The following is a 15960-nucleotide window of genomic DNA, read 5'->3' as shown; positions in this document are numbered from 1 at the left end:
ACAGGAGTCACCTTGTAAAACAGATCCTACCTTTTGGATGATGTTTTCTCTAATTTCCCTTGAATCTGAAACTATGATATGTAGTTTCTGCTGTGACCAGTGTTGCAGAGAGTATTTCACCTCAGTGTGGTTTATATACACTGACAGGAGTTGTGTCTGTCTTGGAAAGTTTCCCATAAACAGGACCAAGTAGCTGAAAAGAGTTTTGCTCTCATAATCCTTGGGGATCCCTAGCCTCCAACTTCTCTTGAATTGAATACAAGAGCTCAATAATAAAGAAAACAATTCCTTTTATTTTATAAACATTTTGTAATTTTTACATTAGCATTTTGTTATGTGTTCTGATAACATACATGTTATAAGATAAACCACATGGGCCAGTGAGATGCCATAGCAAGCAAAGTTAGTTGTTGACAGGCAGATGTTTTGACTGAGTCTCTGTTGGTGGAAGAAGAGACCAACTCATTCAAGGTGTCTTCTGATCTCCATAATGTGCTGTTACATGGGTGAGTGCCTATATATAGATATGCCTACATACATGTGCATGTTCATACACACATGTAAATAAATGTAACAATTTTTGTCTTTATTTTATTTAATTTATTGTTAATATTAAACGCAAACCAATTACATAGTAACATGACCATTCCAACATGTTCACAAAGTGATTATTGAGTTCTACCTTCCAGTTTGCTCATTTCACCGCTCATCATCTGATTAATGTGATAAAGAATGAATATTCACAAAGGCATGTATGTACTTTGACAACTCCAATACATTCAAGACTTAAGAAGCTCCAAAATTTGTGAAAATGTTTTCAAAATCAGAGCCATGTGTCATCTTTTCCATACCTGTTATTTTAGGTATTTTGGCTGAGTTTGTTTAGCAAGTACAGCATCAAACTTACTAGTAGTTACTGTGGTAGTTACTTTTTCAACTAAGTGGAATACAAACACCTAAAATCTCTCATTTGCTATTAACTTATGAAACATACTCAATAAGTTTCACATTTTTTAATTTATTTTAAATGGTAGTATGAGAACTCTGGTTGCTATTTCGTTATTACTCTGTTTGCTGGATAGAAAATTTTGAAAAGTCCAGTTTCTGTCGCTGGGTAGCAAAACGTACTTCTTCAATTTGGTGTTGTTTGTGCTTTATAGATTTACATTATCTTTTGGATATACAAACCTCATTCTTCACTGGACAGCGTGAATGCTTTGTTTTTTTTTAAGTTAAATTTAAAGATGCATATGTCTTTGGCATTCCCTCAGCTCTGAGATGTACTAAGTACTGTGATTGCAGAGGCCAGGACTACTCATTTTTTTAAACGGAGAAATAATTTTGTCTGGAGTTTTACAGTTCACATATATATTTAGACAACCGTCTTATCACCTGGAAATGACAACTTTTTTTCTTGCTGATAGTCTTTTGTTACTTCATGATCAACCCACATAGCACACCTATAACTCAGGGAAACAATCTCATAATGTATACAATTTGTCATTAGTTTTAAAACCATTTTATTGAGAATAACCATCACACACACACACACACACACACACACACACACACACACACACACGCAGAGTGAAATTGTATATTAGTATTTTACATAGACACTATGTGTGCATTAAAAGCATCTAAAATTTTTTCAGCTTTTTACTGGATCAACAACAGAGAGGGAGAACAAGGAATAGGAGACCATGGTAAATGAAGACCACATGAGAATAGGAAGAAACAAAGTGCTAGAGAGGCCCACAGAAATCCACAAAGATACCCCCACAACAGACTGCTGGCAATGGTCGAGAGACAGTCCGAACTGACCTACTCTGGTGATGGGATGGCCAAACACCCTAATTGTCGTGCTAGAAACCTCATCCAAATACTGAGGGATCTGGATGCAGAGATCCATGACTAGGCCCCAGGTGGATCTCTGGGAGTCCAATTAGCGAGAATGAGGAGGGTTTATATGAGCGAGAATTGTTGAGACCAAGGTCGGATAAAGCACAGAGACAAATAGCCAAACAAACGGAAACACATGAAATATGAACCAATGGCTGAGGGGTCACCAACTGGATCAGGCCCTCTGAGTGGGTGAGACAGTTGATTGGCCTGATCTGTTTGGGAGGCATCCAGGCAGTGGGACCGGGTCCTGTGCTCATTGCATGAGTTGGCTGTTTGAAACCTGGGGCCTATGCAGGGTCCCTTGGCTCGGCATGGGAGGAGGGGACTGGACCTACCTGGACTGAGTCCACCAGGTTGATCTCAGTCTGTGGGGAAGGCTTTGCCCTGGAGGAGATTGGAATGGGGGGCGGGCTGGGGGGAAGGTGAGGGGGGCGGGAGGGGGGAGAACAAGGGAATCTGTGGCTGATATGTAGAACTGAATTGTATCGCAAAATAAAAATTAAAAAAAAAAGCTTTTTACAATATAATAGTTTTTAATTATACTTTTTAATCTACATAATAATTCTTCAGAATTATTAGCCATATCTAACTGAAAATTTATAAACTCTAATATCCTCCTATTTCCTCATCCAGTCTTTTACTGGTGATCACAGTTCTATCAGTTTCTGTTTATTTGACTTTTTAAAAGTCTGCATATAACTGGGAGCATACATCATTGTGTGTATGTCGCGGGGGGGGGGGAGTGTGGGTATCTCACTTTCTTCATTTAGCATAATTTCCTCCACATTCAACACTGGCAATTCATTCTTCTTCTAAAAAGAAAAAAAGAAAAGATGATCATGAGGAAAAAATGTATTGAGCAAGGACTAGAGAGTCCCATCCAACAACTCAAACTCAGAAACCAGAGTCATTTATTTGGTCCATTGACTTGAACAATGGAGTGGATTTCAAAGTATCTGTTGTTAGAAAAATGATAAAAGTCATACCCCATGATAGGAAGGTGTATTCACATTGATCCCAATACTTTGTTCTTGTGTGAAAAACATGAAAGTAGAGATACCTGGATTGAATAACAGTAGGAAAGTGAAGTGTAGTGATGAGGAGATTACACAAGAAAAGATGGGAAACAGCAGGGTGAAATAGCTTGTGTCTTTAGTCATAGAATGCACAATGGTGAGGCAGGAAACTCATAGGTTAAAAGCCTTCCTGGCTTACAAAATGACCCTTTTATAGTAAATCACTGAATCAATAAAGAAGGAAAGAAAACTGCTAACCCATTGAATTGAATGAATACAATGGACTAATTTCCTTGTTATTCCAGAAGAAGATGTTTTGTGTTTGATTTTGTTTGCTTTGACACACAACGATGAATTTATTTCTCCTATGGCTTGTCTCCTATGAGTTTTCCCACTCAGGTTACAGTAATTTCTGTTATATTTGATATTAATACTTTTCTTGACAAACTGAACATTTCGCCAGGTTTACCTGTGTATGTTTTGTTTTGTTTGCACAAGTTACTGTGGAGATCAGATACACATATTGAGGTCATTCACAACATTGAAATAATGACTCAATAATACAGACATGGATTTATTTATTAATGCATTATTCCCTATAAAGATACAGTACACATATGGAAGTAAAGTATGATAAGCAATGTTAATATTAACACACAACTTCTATTAAAATATTTTTTCTACAAAAGACACTATGCTTAGCACATTATCTCACTTCAATTTCACAAAATTTCCTGTGCTGTACTTTTATAACCATTTTATACATGGAGACACCAAATTTTAGAGGGATAGAGTATCAGAGTTATGTTGTTGATTGTTTTTTACTCTATTACTCTTTTCAGGGGTCCACCATGCAGCTCCCAAATAAGTCACACATGGAGGCTTATTCTTAATTATAAATACCTAGCCTTAGCTTGGCTTGTTTCTCGCCAGCTTTTTTTTTTTTTTAACTTCAAATTATCCCATCTACATTTTGCCTCTGGCCTTTTTCCTTTTCTGACTTCTGTATATCTTGCTTTCACTCTTACTCTGTGCTGGCTGTGTGGCTGTGTGGCTGTATCCTCCTAGTATCCTCCTCTCCTGTTCTCTTGCTCTTTCTTCTTTTCCTCTCAGATTTCTCCCTCTAATTATTCTCTCTGCCTGCCAGCCCCGCCTGTCCTTTCTCCTGCCTTGCTATAGGCCATTCAGTTGTTTATTAGACCAATCAGGTATTTTAGACAGGCACAATAACACAGCTTCACAGAGTTAAACAAAAGCAACATAAAAGAATGCAACACATCTTGGTATCATTAAACAATGTTTCACAGCATGAACAACTATAACACATCTTAAAATAATATTCTACAACAGAGTTAGGTCTTGTATCCCTATTTAATGAGTATGGTAATCCATACTCCTAATTATCACACTATATTCTCAAATGACAGCCCCTTAAATATATGCTCTGGATCTTCCAAAGAGCAGCCCCTCAAATATATGCTGATGGATCCATCAACTAAATATTACATAATTTCTACTTTCCTTTAACTACTAACACAATGACCTCCTTTTTTGTTGTTTTCTTTTTTGGTTGTTGTTATTTCTGATTTTAAATCTAGATAATGTTTGCGGTAACACTTGGGAGGCAGCAACATCTGAGGATCCTGAATTTAAGATCATTCTGTGATGGGTAGTTAATTGGAGTCAGCCTTGGTTATAGGAAAGCCTGTCTCGTTTTGCTATACCTGTACCTGCAGATCAGTGCCTTGCTCAGCCATCATCAGAGAAACTTCTTGTAGTATATCAGAACAATTACCGAGATACACAACTGTACAATGTGTGGAAAGTGGGAGATGTTGCAACACTCAGTCTTAATTGGAGGGTCTTCATCAAGCTCCTCGCCTCAGAGCTTGGGATGCTATGTGGAAGAGGAAGCAGAAAGATTTTAAGAACCAGAGACATGGATCGCACCAAGGAAACAGTGTCTTCCAGACACAACAGAACTAATTCACTGTTAACCCACAGAGACTGTGACAGTATGCACAAAGCCTGCACATTCATTTATGTTCAATTTCTGAGAGGTAGAAGTGGATAGAAGCTCACATACCTAACCAAGAAGGTATCTTAAATATAAATCTGCTTGCAAAGGAAAAATTAGATTATTCCAGTGGAGACTCATTGGGTATATCAACCACACTTAACTTTGAGTTCAATATCTAGTAATGTATGGCCAACACAAAGTGAACTCTGGTATTTTTGTAGACCTTTTGTCTCATATTGCTTTGTTTGGATTTTTTTTTTTGTCTTACTGGTCTTTTGTTTGTAAACCACAGTTTCTGATTTTGTGTTTTAATTTTTCTATGTATTTCTTTTTCTTTTATTCAGATTTCTTTGTTTTTTGTTTACTTGTTTGTTTTCTAAAGGGAGAGATAAAGAAAGAAGCTGTAATTGGTTTGATGGAGAAGTTGAAGAAGACCTAGGAAGAGTTAGGGTCAGGGAAACTGTGATAAGAATAAATTGTATGATAAAAATATATTTAAGTGAAATAAAAAAATAGCAAGCAAGCAAACAAACAATTCAGACCCTAGATTTATCTTTGCACTCTAATTATTCCTTTTACTTTAACTTCTCATTGATAAAAGTGCCATCACCTTTTTTCTTTCAAATATATTTTCCTATTTACAGTCATTTTTAGAGAAAAATAATTATAATTCTAGATATCCTATGAAATAATCACTTTCAACCTTATTTTTGTGGACATCATTGCAGAATTTGATGTTCTTTATCATTGCCTTATTCCCATACTTTTCTACCTATGGCTTTTTGGCATTTATTATTGGGTGTCTCTCTTACATCATCACAGAGATTCTATTTCTTCAAATTATAAAAAGTAGCATGCTATATTTTCAGTGAAACAACCTTAAGTTTATATATGGATCAGGTATTATTTTTTTCTAAACTAAATATATGCATTTTATATATTTACATTCAGAGAGTTGTTACTTTTAGATTTCCATGGTCAATTTTTCTTTTTCTGTGTCATATTTTATTAACCGTCATGTATGAATGATACTGTTGTCTCTTTTTTCCTCCTGTTTAATTAATTTTATTTGATACTTGTGGATCTGTCTATCTAAAGATACAGGTTGTCAATTTGACTTTGCTACCTAATCCTTGGGTGCATTTATCAGCGTTTTGAAATTTAAGCATAGTGTATAAAATTTTGATAAATTAACATACTATTTAAAGTCTATTACTATATTGATCATAGGAAATGAATATAATGCATGAATTACTAAATTTCCTAGTTGATATCTAGATTAATAATATTAAAGAACAGGAAATACTGAGAAATTATTTCTTCAAGTTGTCTTGAATGGAATTTTTAAATTGTCAACTTCTGATTACAAGTGAAATGTTAAAAACAAAAGGTAAGAAAAGACTTTTGGAGCTATGTATTAATGGTATTTTACCAAGTAGACATGAATCTAAATCATGGGATGCTGTTTGAAAGACAGTACCAAAATTTCAGTTATCAATGGCCAAATCACACATCTGCCTTCCAAATTAAGACAAGGAGGAATATTATATGTAACAAGATAATTTAATCAAATGTGAAAGTCAGTTATAGACTTATATGGAAAATGATATCAAGAACATACATGATGTATACATTCTCTTAAAATCTATATTTTATAATATATTTGATTCCCTGAATAAAATGCAAAATTGCACCACATTAGTAAAGATATCTCAGAGTTATGAAACTATCAATTCCCAGAAGTCTAATCCATGGATTAACAGCAAAATTCCTGAAAAGTACAGAGTATGTGATGGAATAATAGAAAATGGACTACATGAAATTTGGGAAAACAGTGAGTGATTAAGCTATATATGCCTATTTTAGAATGTGTCATGTCCTTGTAATATTTAAAAATGATAATTTTATCAAAATACAATGGAAGTTACAAGCAGACTATTTTTCAAAACATTTCAGATTTTGTATATGCCAGGAAACTTATGTATCAAAAGTCCCTTTACCCACTGATACGTCTTGCCAGTAAAAGGTAGTAGGAATTAAATGAAATTTAATTCACCTATATTTCTAAGAACTAAGAAATTCTGTGTTCCTATAATTTTGTTGTAAGATTGATGTAATTTTTTCATAAAAATATTTAGTTCTTCATATCTTTCCAACAAGTACCACGAAGCACAATTTTTATCCACAACCTCCTTTGACTATAAACATTTCCAAAGCCATTAAATTTTGTTTCAGGTTTTATATTACCAGCAAAAGATGAAGACATTCCCTCTAAAGTGTGCAGTGGGGTCCACACCTCAGGTGGGCTGGCTGAGAGCATTCCGTGATACTGGCAAGAAGGTTGGTTGCAAGCTTGGAGAAAGGGGTGTGAGTGGAGAGTTTATGGCTGCTTTAGGAGAGCTGCAGATCATAGGATTAAAATATCTCATACTTAGCCATGGACTATTTAAGGATCCACAAACTGAACAGAGTTCTCTTTGGAGTTACTTGGGATCTTTTTTTTTTTTTTCTGAAAATTATCTTCATTTTGTTACTCTGTTATTAACATTATACGTGGCTGCCTTCCTGCATAAGGAAAGGGTACTTCTTAATTGCAAGATAAAATTTATGACCCATAAGAGATTGGATTATCTTTTCTCTGATTTAGATATAGGTTTTCTAATGTCCAGATCCAGAACATTTAAAATATGCCTATGTAGCTAATATTCAGTATACATCGGTAAACACAAACCCTTCAAATTTCAGTCTCATTGTTTTAGTTACTTTTCTATTGCTATGACAACACACCATGATGGAAGCAACTTATGAAAGAAAGCATTTAATTTGGGACTCATATTTCAAGAGGCCTATACCCATGGCCATCATGGCAGGGAGCAGAGCAGCAGGCAGCAGGCAGGCATGACATTGGAGCAGTAGCCAAGAGCTCATATCTTATCCACCAATATGAGGAAGGGAGGGAGGAAAAAAGAGAGAGAGAGGAAAAAAAAGAGATTTAACTGAGAATGATATGGGCTTTTGAAAGTTCAAAGTCCACCCCCAATTGACACACCTTCTACAACACAGCCACACCTAATACTTCTCCAACAATTCAACCAGCTGTAGAACAACCATTTAAATACATGGGCTTTTGAGGACCTTTCTTTTTTTTATTTAAGAATTTTTTTTTTTTTTAGTGTTTTTACAAACCAACCACAGATTTCCCTCCCCTCCCTCTTCCCACTCCCCATTGTCAGCCTTTCCATCCAACTCCCCATCCCCTCCAAAAGGGTGAAGGCTCACATGGGGAGTCAGTAAAGCCTACTACATTTATTTGAGGCAAGACTAAGCCCCTCCCCCCAACGTCAAGGCTGAGCAAGGTGTCTCACCACAGGTAACTGGCTCCAGAAAACCAGCTCATGTACCACTGCCGGGAGCCACTCAGACCATTCTTATTAAACAACCATATTCCATTTCTGACTCCCCTAGGTTGTAGCCATATCATAATTCAAATGCATTGAGTCCAACCTCAAAAGTCCCTGTTGTTGTTCACAGTCTCAACACAGTTGAAATACACAGTCTTTCCGGACTCAAGGCAGTCCTTTAATTGTAACCCTCTCTAAAAGGATCACAATTAAAGCTGGAGGTAGATCTAGTCCCAATTTTCTGAGAAACCACCATATTGATTTCCAGAGTTGCTTGTATAAGTTTGCACTCCCACCAGGAGTGGAATGTTCCACTTGCTCCGCATCCTCTCCAGCATGAGCTGTCACTTGTGTTTTTGATCACAGGTTGTCTGACAAATGTGAGATGGAATCTCAAAGTAATTTTGATTTGCATTTCCCTGATGCCTAAGGATGTTGAACATTTCTTTAAGTGTTTCTCAGCCATTTTGATTTCCTCTGTTGAGAATTGTCTATTTGGATCTGTACCCATTTTTAAATAGGATTATTTAGTTTGTTGATGTCTTGAAGACCCAGCTCTACCACTTCTGGGCATATACCCAAAAGATGCTCTATTCTATCACAAGGATACTTGCTCAACTACATTCATAGCATCTTTACTCAAAAGAGCCAGAACCGGAAACAACCTAGATGTTCCTCAACCAAAGAATGGATAAAGAAAATGTGGTATATTTACACATTGAAGTATTACTCAGTTGTGAAAAACAATGACATCATGAAATTTGTAGGCAAATGAATGGAACTTGAAAAAATCATCCTGAGCATGGTGACTCAGACCCAGAAAGATAAACAGTGTTCTACAATGGGAGTCTAACAAAATCACCATCAAAAAGACCAGAGAGACTTCATTCAGCAACTGATGGGAGCAAGGAGAGTCCCACAGACAAACATTAGGCAAAGCTTGGGGAATCCTGCATATGGGTGGTAGGGGGAGGAATGATCAGAGGAACCAGAGGGGACAAGGGCATTACAGAACATGGCCCACAGAATCAACTGACTAGAACTCATGGGAGCTCTCTGACCTAGATCCTCTACATATATGTTATGGCTGAGTAGCTTGATGTTCTTCTGGGACTCTTAAGGGTGGGAGTGAGAGCTGTATCTGACTCTTTTGTCTGCTTGTAGGACCCTTTTCCTCCTACAGGAGTTACCTTATCCAGTCTTGATGTGATGGTATGTGTTTGGTATTGTTGTAGCATATTATACCATGTTTGATTAATGTCCCTAGGAGGCTTGTTCTTTTCTGAGGGTAGACAAAGTAAATATACCATATTTTCTTTATCCATTCTTTGGTTGAGGAACATCTAGGTTGTTTCCGGTTCTGGCTCTTTTGAGTAAAGATGCTATGAATGTAGTTGAGCAAGTATCCTTGTGATAGAATAGAGCATCCTTTGGGTATATGCCCAGTAGTGGTAGAGCTGGGTCTTCACTTTGTCTACCCTCAGATCTGGGGGAGATGGGAGGAGAAGGAGGAGGAGAGACTGTGGGGATGGGAGAGAAGGGAAACTGTGATTAAGATGTAGTATATGTGAGAAGAATAAAAAGTAATAATAATAAAAGAAAAATCATCTTGAGGGAGTTGATTTTCTTCCTCTAACACGTAGATTTTGAGCATTGACTTGGGGTCATTAGGCTTGGCAGCAAACTCCCTTATTTGATAAGTTGTTCTACTGGCCTCCACTGTGCTTCTTCTTGAAACACAAATTATATAGAAGCAATTTCACTGAATTGCTAAAATTTAATTAAAATCATAGTCTTTAAATCACGTGGGCAGTAAGAACTCATTTTCCATTCTAATTATAGTTTAGCAAGAAGTCTATTTTTATAGTATGCCTGTACGTAGGTGAAAGTAACTTGTGTGTAGGTTTCAGATCACTTATAAAATAACAATGATTTGAGAAATGAGGAAGAGGTGCAGAGTGAATACGTGCAAGATCTCTGTAGTAGTGAAAAACATTATGGAAAGCAATCTAGTGGGCCTCATACAGTCAGTGCAGTCATGATTCCAAGGCTGCCTACTGTGGGCTCCATATGGATAACTGTCAATAGTGAGTCATAGATCAGACTGTGGTCTATGTTGCACATTCCTCCTTGATGTGAGCTCCTGATGATTATGGGGCAGGGCCAGACATTTTCTTCAGTTGTGACCTGTGAAGAGCTCACCATTCTCCAGAGATGATTCCAAACCAATGGACACATAGATGACCCTTGGAATCCAAGTGGGCCAAAAAGTAAAAATAAAACAATAAAACAAAACAAAACAAAAAAAACATAAATGTAGAAAGGGACTAGTGTGCATGTGGCTGGGGAAGTGGGTGATAGGAGTGGGAGGGAAGTAAGGGGTCAGATGCAGTGAGCTTATTGCAGATATTGTCAAAGAACAAATTTCACAAAAGGAAAAATGGTGACTTAAAATTTTAGATAGTGAAATCTACCTGAGACAATATTTTAGCTGAGATAATATTTTAGGAGATAGATACCAAAACTTCCTAATATATTTCCCATGTGGTCAAGGTGTGTAGACAGATATGAGTCTTGCTTATCTCTAATCTGATTTCAGGAAAACATGATAGAGGTATCTGCATGTTTTTATTAGTTTATGTTATAAGAACATCTTTAACTTATTAGTATACACATACAAATTGTTCATGAAATATTAGGATACAATATTCAAGAAATTACGACATGTCTCTTTTTAGGAATACACTAGATAGTAAAGTACTGTAAGTGTATATACATATAGTTTTATCCAGGAAATGGCATACATTATCAAATGATAACTTACATGAACAGTCTATACATATATGTGTAAATATATGTATATTCATATGTACATCATATATATATATATATATATAATGTTTTCTTTCTTTCTTTTTTTTTTGGTTTTTTGAGACAAGGTTTCTTTGTGTGGCTTTGCACCTTTCCTGGAACTTGCTTTGTAGACCAGGGTGGCCTCGAACACACAGAGATCTGCCTGGTTCTGCCTCCCCAGTGTGGGATTAAAGGTGTGCACCACCACTGCCCGGCGATATAATGTTTTTAAAAGCATATAATTTTTACCACACTGTCCTACTTTCATGATATAAAGAAAAATCAATGTCATAAAATAATTTTTGGACTTAAGGAAGTGTATTCTAATATTATGAACACTGCCCTTTCAGTTATGGAACAAAACAAGAGAAAAAAAAATTTCATTTGAATGAGTACAAATTGGAAAATGAGATTATGTCAATATGACGCAACTAGCATTATGATTTGGTTTGTAAATCATTTTGATCTCTAAGAGTATTTAGACCTCAAAAATATCTTCAGTATCTCCTATAGTGAGTTGGGATCGAAATATAATGATATATTTTTAAATAATAATTTTGATAAGTAATTCAATGAAAACTTTGCAAATAATAATCTAGTTAAAATGATTTGCACAGTGTTGTGACCATGGGTAATGATTAGTAAATTGTAATGATTATTATTTTATAAAATTATCATCATCCTCTAGTCTTCAGACACAAATAGATATATGATGCAGTTATTACTCTTTCTGAGAGTAAAAATCTAGGTATTAGACTTTTGAATGTACTTCCATAATAGTTATTTTCATAACCAACTAATCATGCAACTAATATCATGCAGAAGTGAGTCATACATGCAATTTTGCGGTCAAAGTACAGCTAAAGTAACATGCACATAATGAAATTTTCAATTAGAAGAGGTGTCTAAAAATTATCCCCAAATTTACCTGTGATTTCTCAACTTTTTAATGGTATTTTTAATATCCTTATTTCTCAGTGTATAGATGGCTGGATTCAGGAGAGGTGTGATAATGGTATAAAACACAGCAAGAAACTTGTCGACCCAAGTGATGTTGACTGGCCACAGATAGAGTGCAGGGCCAAAAACCCAGCACAATGACTATTATGTGGGATGTACAGGTAGAGAGTGCCTTTGATGAGCTATCTTTAGAGTGAAGCTGAACAGTTAATAGAATGTAAGTGTAAGATATCAGCAAGAGAATGAAACAAGTTGTTGCTAAAACTGTCAGCATTTATCATGATTCCCAGGGTATCAGTATCTGTGCAGGCTAATTTCATCACCAAAGGAATATCACAGAAAAAGCTGTTTATTACTCTAGGTCCACAGAAAGGTAGTTCCAAAATCAGGATCAGTTGACCCATGGCATGCACATAGCCAATGATCCATGACATTAAAACAAGCCAGATGCACTTCTGTCTGTCCATGATGCTGGTGTAGTGGAGTGGCCTGCAGATGGCCACATATCAGTCATAGGCCATTATTACAAGAAGTACTATCTCACCCCCTCCAAAGAAATGCACACAGAGGATCTGGCTCATGCACCCCACAAAGGAAATGGTTTTACTATCTTTTACGAGGTCTGTGATCAGTTTGGGAGTAGTAACTGAGGAAAGGCAGAAGTCAATAAATGAGAGATTAGCTAACAGAAAGTACATGGGAGAATGGAGATGATGATCAATGATTTTTTTCCATTTTTCTTTATTAAGAAATTCTCTACTCACTCTACATACCACCCACAGATCCCCCTTCCTCTCACCCTCCAGCCCTCCCTCCCTAGCCACCCCACATCCCCACAACCCCCAAATCAAGGTCTCCTATGGGGAGTCTGCAGAGCCAGGCACACTGAGCCTAGGAAGGTCCAAGCCCCTCCCCACTGCATCAAGGCTGCTCAATGCATCACACCACAGTCACCAGGCTCCCAAAAGCCTGATCATGTACCAGGGACGGATCCCGATCCCCCAGACTGGGTGACCCCAAACAGTTAGAGCCAAACAACCATCTTCCATATCCAGAGGGCCAAGTCCAGTCCCATGGGGGCTCCACAGCCACTAGTCTACAGTTCATGGGCTTCCACTAGTGTGGCCAGTCATCCCTGTGTGGCTCAGTGGTTAGAGCACTGATTGCACTTCCAGAGATTCTGAGTTCAATTTCCAGCATCCACATGGTAGATAACAATGATGATTAATATCATGACAAAGAGGTTGCCTACTACAGTCATCAGGTAGAGGGTGGCAAATGGCAGCAGGAGGAAGATCTGTAGTTCCCTTGAAGTACAAAATCCCTGAAAAACAAACTTAGACACTACAGACTGGTTTGCTTCTTCTTTTTAGTACACTGTGCTCCAATGGGTTGAGAGAGACAGAACCTAACTATGAATTCCTGAAATAGAAACAACAGAGTCAAGTAAGCAAAAAAATTTTGAAATTGAAATCTTTGCTTTGCACCAAACCAAATTTTAAATAAATCTTTCTTGTATTTGTGCATTGTGTCTGATAAGGGAAGGTTTTAAAAGTAGAATGATGAGTCAAAAGTTTTGCACATCTAAAAGACAATGTTTATAGGTATCGATATGAGTATACTGTTTAAAAATATCAGTAGCACGTATTGTGTTTGCATTTTTCCAAGCTTTAATCTGCTTTCTAATTGGAATCAAATAATTTCCTTCAATGAATATTAGAGTCATAGTTGCAGCCTGTTTACTTGACCATCATAATTTCAAAATGACAATCTATTGACATGTTTCTAACATAAACACAAAATTGCCAGGCACAAATCTACTGTTGACTGTAGGACCATACAGACTGAAACCAAGTTTACTACAAAATGTGAGGAAATTGAGAAGCCATGTGCTAAAGACACATGTTAACGTAATGTCTTTCCTTGATTTTTGACTTATCTATTAGAGTGTATCTGTGAACAACCATTTTATTCATAACCCTGGGGGATGTTACTTATTGTCCTTTATTGACTGACTGGCTTTCATTTCTAAATAATGAGATATCATATGCTATTCTGAATAATTAATAAATGAAAGCTAATCTCCCTGCCTTTCTACTCTTTTGTCTCCTTCCTTCCCTCTTCCCTTGTATAAAATGACATTTTCATGTAACTTACATTGAATTGGTGAATTTGGAGTGAAGTATTATTATTTAAACCTCCAGCATTCTCATCTCCTTCCTACTCTTTTTACCTGGTTATCTACTTTATTGTCCTTAGAAAATAGACATTAAAATTTGAGATAATAAGATAATTTTAGAGTAGGCTAAGTGTTCTGTCAGCAGTATACTTTTTCAACAGAGAGTCTTGTAACTTGTCATGTGATAGAGAGTTTATTTTATGTGAACATATACAGCTACTTAACATTTTCAGAAGCCTCTAATGTTATGTGGAAAGGTAAACTTACATTTTTGGAAAATAGAACAATTAAAAATGCAGAGTCAAGATACTCTGAAAAATTACTAGTTGGAAAAAAAACTGTTCTTTTTTTTTTCATAAGTGACATTTAATCTCTGAAATTCATAATATACCTTATGGTTCATGTTGCATGTTCTTAAGTAACTTTCAAACATGTGAATTGAACCTCCATTTCGGGCATTACAGTGTAATTAAGACATTTTTATTGCTCAATAACTATTTTGAGGCTTGTTCTGCCCTAATTTATCTGCTGCTTTTGTAAAGGTAAGTTCAGGACTGACAGTGTATGTTTGGCTTCCTGTGGTCTTCAGGAAGCAACATGAACTATTAAGGTGGCCAGGTGGTAGTGGTACTTGTTTTTAATCCCAGGCCTCAGGAGGCAGAAAATGGTGGATCTCTGAGTTTGAGGCCAGCCTAGTCTATGGAGTGAGTTCCAGGGCAGCCAAGGCTGTTACACAGAGAAACCCCATCTCAAAAAACCAAAAACCAAACCAAATCAAAACAACAACAAAAACCATCAACACAGCTGTAGATTTTATAACAGTACATTATAGTTTCGGCTCTGTCCCAGTGACTTCGAGACATTTCATTAAATGGTCTTCTATTCTAAAGAAGGAATTGTGTGTGGGTGGGGTTTAATTATTCCTCATTCCCATCTTTTATAAAAGTTTCCTGAATTTTTAGGATTTATTTATTGGAAGAGTATTGTATTAAGGAAAGTACAGTCCTTGGTAAAAGTATGAATAAATAATTTTTTGAGGTCAGTAATCTTTCATTATATAATTACATGAAATTGGGCCAATGACAGATTACACAGTAAATAATAGCCAGGAAAGGTTCACCTTTATCCTCTTTGTTTTACATATGTAATAATCTTTGTGACTATATACTCTGCTATATTTCTTTCTGAAGGGACATAGTATAAATGCATTTAAGAATTATAAATGCATTAAGAATGGGGTTATCGCTAACTCAAAGATGAAAGATGTGAGTTTTTATAACTGCAAACCTCAAATATAGCAATATATTAATTTTCTGTAAAAAATTAACAAAAACCTATATATGATTTTATTTTTTATTTTTAATACCTGAGCATAACACTTCCAGTCTAGACTAGTATTTCATCTATTCTAATATTCTGTGGTTGACTTTAACCAATGGTGGATGTGTCACAGGAAAGCCTAAACATATAGCATAATGTAATTATACACTACTATGTCATTATCACAGATGGTGTTTAGATCATACCCTGAAAGAAATGAAAACAAATCCTAATTCCCCTCTCTCCTCTACAGCTTCCCATATGTGTGATGGGAAACCTCCAACAAAAGTAGAAGTAGAGTATAAA

The 15960-nt window shown here is 36.2% G+C and overlaps 1 pseudogene; it reads right to left on the bottom strand.

The window, feature by feature from the left end:
• Positions 1–12119: 12119 nt before the first annotated feature.
• Positions 12120–13515, bottom strand: LOC131908442 (olfactory receptor 4K3-like; annotated as a pseudogene).
• Between the last annotated feature and the right edge of the window lie 2445 nt (positions 13516–15960).

This window comes from Peromyscus eremicus, chromosome 4 (genome assembly GCF_949786415.1).
Source record: "Peromyscus eremicus chromosome 4, PerEre_H2_v1, whole genome shotgun sequence".
Lineage (NCBI taxonomy): Eukaryota > Metazoa > Chordata > Mammalia > Rodentia > Cricetidae > Peromyscus > Peromyscus eremicus.
Note: the sequence above shows the minus strand (reverse complement) of the source record. Positions and strands in the feature narration are given on the sequence as shown.